Source organism: Rissa tridactyla, chromosome 19 (genome assembly GCF_028500815.1).
Source record: "Rissa tridactyla isolate bRisTri1 chromosome 19, bRisTri1.patW.cur.20221130, whole genome shotgun sequence".
Lineage (NCBI taxonomy): Eukaryota > Metazoa > Chordata > Aves > Charadriiformes > Laridae > Rissa > Rissa tridactyla.
Window position 1 is genome coordinate 6859620 of NC_071484.1, and position 6000 is coordinate 6865619.

General features: G+C 55.4%; 3 non-coding genes across 3 annotated transcripts; all 3 read left to right on the forward strand.

The window, feature by feature from the left end:
* Nucleotides 1-2012: 2012 nt before the first annotated feature.
* On the forward strand, nucleotides 2013-2084 carry TRNAC-GCA (transfer RNA cysteine (anticodon GCA)). Its single transcript has one exon. It is a non-coding gene; the product is annotated as a tRNA-Cys (tRNA).
* Nucleotides 2085-2945: 861 nt separating this feature from the next.
* On the forward strand, nucleotides 2946-3017 carry TRNAC-GCA (transfer RNA cysteine (anticodon GCA)). Its single transcript has one exon. It is a non-coding gene; the product is annotated as a tRNA-Cys (tRNA).
* Nucleotides 3018-3378: 361 nt separating this feature from the next.
* TRNAC-GCA (transfer RNA cysteine (anticodon GCA)) lies at nucleotides 3379-3450 on the forward strand. The gene has a single exon. It is a non-coding gene; the product is annotated as a tRNA-Cys (tRNA).
* The last annotated feature ends 2550 nt before the right edge of the window (nucleotides 3451-6000 follow it).

Genomic DNA, 6000 nt, shown 5'->3' on the forward strand with positions numbered 1-6000 from the left:
CTTGCCAGGGGTTATGAGTTTAACGTCTCTGATGCAAAAAATGTTTCCATTGATATGGAAATGTGCCTTTGATGTTTCTCAGCTTCCCAGGCTGGTGCCTTGAACTCCACAAGGCTTTAGAGGCCTGGGATAGAAACAAAAATGCTTTCTTTGTAGTAGGAAAAGAGAAGTTGCAGTGGATGTACCAGGGATTGCACAGTGTAGTTGTCCTGCAAGATTTAACGATTCTTGTCTCCACATCGTCATTAATTGCTTTTTCTGCTGATGCAGATGCGTGTAGGGAAGCAGGATCTGCACCGCCGGGCACTCCAGTAATAAAGAACCAGTTTTCAGGCTTATTTCTCTGTACGGCCCTGTTCCAAATTCCTTTAGGACATTGCAACAGTTTGCAATGGGTTGCAGATATCTGCCTCTCAAAAATATGCCCTCTTCCTCCAGCTCCTGCATGGTTTCTCCAGGCCCCGTTACTGCTACCTGTTTTAGTCCTTGATTTTTATTCTTACTCTCTTTCTCGCAGCGCTGTGGTCGCACCGGCGACAAGGGCAGAATGGTGGATTCATTCCAGAGCTGTGAGGGAGAACAGAGGGTCCTGACCGGGAGTTTGGGAGCTGCAGGTACATGTACTTGTCACAGCTCGTCACGTGGAATTGTCTGGAGTCAAATGCTTTGTTTGAGAAACAGTCACATAAAAATGAACCTGGAAGCTTTTAAACAGCTGTTTGGCCTAAGCAACGTGAATCCGCGAAATATTGTGGCCTAAAATAGTGTTTCAGACAATCCCACTGGATAACCGGGAGCTGTGCACTGGCAGCAGGTGGGGAGGCAAAACCTGTAAAAGGACTTCCAAGGACTGAGGGCCGCTCTCTTCTCTACAGGCCGTTCCTCAGAGCAGGCAAGCAGACGTGGCTTCTTCCCAGCAGCCCTGGAAGCCCCGGAAGGGTACAAGAGGCGCCCTGGCTGTCACTGGAGCACGCCGACCCTGCAGCTGAAGTGGACGTCTCTGAGAGCAGTGGCCGCCTCTCCAGCGCGCTGGTGATGAAGGAGCTGATCCTCAGCCCTGGGGAGAGACGCAGAGACCTGCTTACGAGTAAGGAGCCACCACGAAAATAAAGGTGTTCCCCCTTGATCTATTTTAACAGCTTGTGCTGGGTTTCTGGTGCATGAAGACTTCCTGAGGCAGGGCACGGCACGACAGCTGGCTGAAACGCGCCGGGTGTTTCTCTGTCGGCATCCCCTGCCTTTGGCTGCCAGTCAGGGAGGACAGAGCGGCTGTGGTCAGGGTGGGAGGTGTTGGGCAGGTCATTCCCCTGGGAGGCTGGTGTGCTGTCTAAGGGCAGGGCACACGCCGAGACCAAACGGAGGCGCAGCTGAGGGCCTTCAGCGGTGTTTTGGAGTCAGCGTTTGTCAGTGTTCCTGGCTGTCCAGGGTGGGATGTTTTTGAGAAGGCGAAGGGGGAAGTGGTGAGCTTGGGTGCAGGAGTGTGTGTGCAAGTGTGGTGAGAGAGGTGTGGTGGTGTTTAGGGTGAAAGGAGGGTGATGAGAGGTGTGTTCTGTGAGAGGCAGTGCTGCGGGTGCAGTGAGCACAGGCAGTGGAATGCAGCGGAGCCAGCCGGTCGGTGGCCAGGAGGAGCCGGGCCGGGCTGCAGTGCCCAGGTGGGGGTATAGCTCAGGGGTAGAGCATTTGACTGCAGATCAAGAGGTCCCCGGTTCAAATCCGGGTGCCCCCTCCCCTTTTCCTTCTTTTTCTCCACAAACAGTTGCGTTGCAGCTCTTTATTTCCATGCTTTTCCCATAAACTGTGTACGGGCGCCGTTCTCCGTTTGATAAGGTGCTGGGGAGAGGTGGAGAAGCCGATTGCCACAAGAGAAGAGGAGCATCAGTGGGGTGTCTGTGAGGAGAGAGATGAGTATTTCCTGAGAAGCTGCTCTTTTGTCCCGGGATTAATTTCTGGATCTTTGCTGGGATTGCTGGGAGTGAAGAATGAGATTGGTGCTGGGCAGGTGCTCAGCAGGTGGGGGTATAGCTCAGTGGTAGAGCATTTGACTGCAGATCAAGAGGTCCCTGGTTCAACTCCAGGTGCCCCCTCTTTTCCTCTTCCTTCAACCTTCCTTTTGCCAAAATTTCCCACAAAAAGAAGATGGAGAGCTCTTCTTGGGTCTTGTGAGCCTGGGCCGTGCAGTCAAGGTTGGTTTCTGAGCTTCAGTGTTGAAGGTACGAAGGCCCTCATCACAAGGGAACCGCGGGGGTTGTGCGCTCTCTGAGAAAGCACTTGCTGTTTACTTCTCTCTGGTCTTGATTCTGTGCAGTAATTCTCTGTACGGCCTCTGGCAGGTGCATGAGGAGACTCAGGGGGCTGTCGAATGCAAGAATCTGACCAGTGGCCATAGACGCTCGTTTCTTGCTATAAACGTTTTTAAACTGTCCTAGTGAAGGCCCAGTGCCGAGGGGGTATAGCTCAGTGGTAGAGCATTTGACTGCAGATCAAGAGGTCCCCAGTTCAACTCTGGGTGCCCCCTTACAATCTACTTTTTCTTGGGATTTTGGGGGGTTTCTTCACTGGAAGGTTAGCTCATAAGGTGAGCTCAGCTTCGTCCCCAACTAAATCTTTTTCACATTACACTCAGAGCTGGAAAGCGCAGGGGAAATGTCAAAGTCTGAGGCGGTTGCTGTGTCGAGTGACAGTCTGCTTCACAAGAGCAGGTTGCAAGTGGGAGAGGAAAGAGAGATGGAAGGAGAGGAACTGGGCCAAGGACACCTGGTAAAGGAAGAAGGGCGGCAGCCTGTCCCCTGTGTCGGAGTGCAGGGACTCAACGTTGGGGCCACTGTTGCATTTCAGTTTTGTACTTTCTGCAGCAAGATTTGCTTCCTGTGGAACAGAGGTGAGCGATTGGGGTAGAAGATAATTTAAAATAGCTTTTTGTAGGTGATTTGAGGGTTATGCAGGTAGGGGGTATAGCTCAGTGGTAGAGCATTTGACTGCAGATCAAGAGGTCCCTGGTTCAACTCCAGGTGCCCCCTCTTTTCTTCTTCTTCTTCAACCTTCCTTTTGCCAAAATTTCTCTCAGAAAGAAGGTGGAGAGCACTTCTTGGGCCTCGTGAGCTTGTGTTGTGCACTGAAGGTTGGTTTCTGAGCTTCAGCATTGAAGGTACTGAGGCCCTGACTATTAGGAAACTGCAGGGGTTGTGCAGCGTGCAAGTAACTGCTCGCTGTCTGCACGTACTTGTCTCTGGTCTTGATTCTCTGCAGTAATTCTCTGTACCTTCCTTGGCAGGCACATGAAGTTGTACACAGGACTGTCAACTTAAAGCTGAGGGGATATAAAAACTTGTCTCTCTAGGTGAATGTTTCTAAAATCTCCTTGTGGCAGGTAAAAACCAAGGGGGTATAGCTCAGTGGTAGAGCATTTGACTGCAGATCAAGAGGTCCCTGGTTCAACTCCAGGTGCCCCCTCTTTAGCTGCTTTTTAGCTCTTTCTTCTTCCACAGTCTCCTCACAGACAGACTCTGGAGGCACTTTCTTAACCCCCTGAGGGTTTAGAAATCACTTGGTGGTCTTTGGCCAGGGATGAAATCAGACTTTGACATTTCTCCCTCTGCTCCTGCATACTGCATGTACACACAAAGAAGCTGGCCCTGCTGGTCTAGTTTTTCCTGTGTAGGTAATTGCTGTTAATTAAACAGTAAACAATGTGTATACTGCCTTTCTAGACAAGGGCATCTCTGCTGAAGTGTTTTCCCGAAGGGACCTGGGGCTGTGATGTATAAATCAGTGCGTGGTTGGGTTGCTGAATGAGAGCGCTGCTCTTGGGTACCTGTGTCCGCGTCGCCCCCCCGGGGCTCGAACCGGAGACCCCCTGCCCCGCAGCCGGACGCGCTACCCCTGAGCTGCGCCCCGGCACGGGGCCGGGCGGGGGGGGCGGGGCTTGGCGGGAGGAGGTGGCGCAGGGGCAGCGCGCGGGGCCGGGAACCGGGAGGTCACCGGTTCTAACCCGCCCCGGGCGCCGCCACAGGCACCCACACCCTGCGGGGGGGCCCTTTCTACGTGCCGTCCCGCGGCAGCGGTTGGGCAGCGAACGCGGCCAGCCGGGACGGGCGCTCTGGAATTATAACACCCTGTTACTGCGGTAATAACACCCCGACAGACTCGCCCCGTCAATCACCTCCTGTAACCGCCATGTGGAACTGCCCGGGAGGATTCGCTCGGGGTCGCCCCACGCCGAGCTGCGCCCCGGGGATCGGCCACTGGCGTGCGAAAGGAGAGAAACCAACCTGCGGGCCCGGGCACCGCCCCACCGGGCCGCTCCGCAGGGTACCGGCGGGGCGGGGGGAGCCCCCTGCGCTCTACGCCGTTCAACCGGCTCCTTTTCCCGGAGGGTCGCGCTAGTGCTGTAAATCTTTGCTTTTTTTTTTTCTCACCGAACGCTCCGGGAGTGGCGGCGGGGCCGGCCGTGCCTAACTGCGCCGCCCTCGCCCGGCATCTCGCCGGGTCCCCTCAGCGCCGCGGCGGAAGTGACGCCTGTGAACCGCGCCGGGCGGAAGAGGCGGCGGTTGACGCGGCGCGTGTTGATGACGCCCGCGCAGGCCCGGTCGCCGCAGGGGAAGCGCTGTCCCGGCCGCCGCCATGGGGGGAGGCGACCTGGTGAGGAGGGGCCGGGGCCGGGGCCGGGGCCGGAGGGGCCGAGAGTCGCCCGCGGGGCTCCGGGCACACTCCCGGGAGTCGCGGGCTGTCCGGGGCCTGCGTCCGTGTCCGCCGGTGGCCGTCGGTGCGAGCGGGTGGCGATGTGTCGGGAGCGATCGTGTCCCGTTCAGCGAGGCCTGGCCGCCGTGGTGGGCGAGCGCGGCTGTGAGCGGGTCCTTCCCCATGGCCACCGGCGGGAGAAGGCGGCCCGGTGTTAATGGTCCCAGTTCGGCGTCCCCGTCCTGCAGAGCGTGAGCAGGAGCTGGCGTCCCCGGCCCGGCGCGGAAACCCGAGGAGAAGCGTGAGGCCGAGCGGGAGAAGGTGGAGGAAGCATGGCGGGATGTCAGGGCCCGGACAACGGCCGGTGAGGCGCTGCGGGGGCTCCCGGTGCCCCGGGGGGGGTGTGCGGGGGTGTCCGCACAACACCGGTGCTTTGGTTTGTGCGCAGGGCAGCTTTCTTTAAATGTACTCGTGGCTTTGTAACTGTCGTGGCTCTGCTAATAACGGACTGTGAACGGTCATTAGTGAGTCGGCCACGCGATGCCACGCTTGTAGAAGAGGCGTATAATTAAATTCTTCCTGTTTCATTAAGTTAAATGTCATCTGCATTTCTCTGTAGGTGTCACATACAACTTCACCTTAAAAAACAAGTTCCCTTGCCAGGGGTTATGAGTTTAACGTCTCTGATGCAAAAAATGTTTCCATTGATATGGAAATGTGCCTTTGATGTTTCTCAGCTTCCCAGGCTGGTGCCTTGAACTCCACAAGGCTTTAGAGGCCTGGGATAGAAACAAAAATGCTTTCTTTGTAGTAGGAAAAGAGAAGTTGCAGTGGATGTACCAGGGATTGCACAGTGTAGTTGTCCTGCAAGATTTAACGATTCTTGTCTCCACATCGTCATTAATTGCTTTTTCTGCTGATGCAGATGCGTGTAGGGAAGCAGGATCTGCACCGCCGGGCACTCCAGTAATAAAGAACCAGTTTTCAGGCTTATTTCTCTGTACGGCCCTGTTCCAAATTCCTTTAGGACATTGCAACAGTTTGCAATGGGTTGCAGATATCTGCCTCTCAAAAATATGCCCTCTTCCTCCAGCTCCTGCATGGTTTCTCCAGGCCCCGTTACTGCTACCTGTTTTAGTCCTTGATTTTTATTCTTACTCTCTTTCTCGCAGCGCTGTGGTCGCACCGGCGACAAGGGCAGAATGGTGGATTCATTCCAGAGCTGTGAGGGAGAACAGAGGGTCCTGACCGGGAGTTTGGGAGCTGCAGGTACATGTACTTGTCACAGCTCGTCACGTGGAATTGTCTGGAGTCAAATGCTTT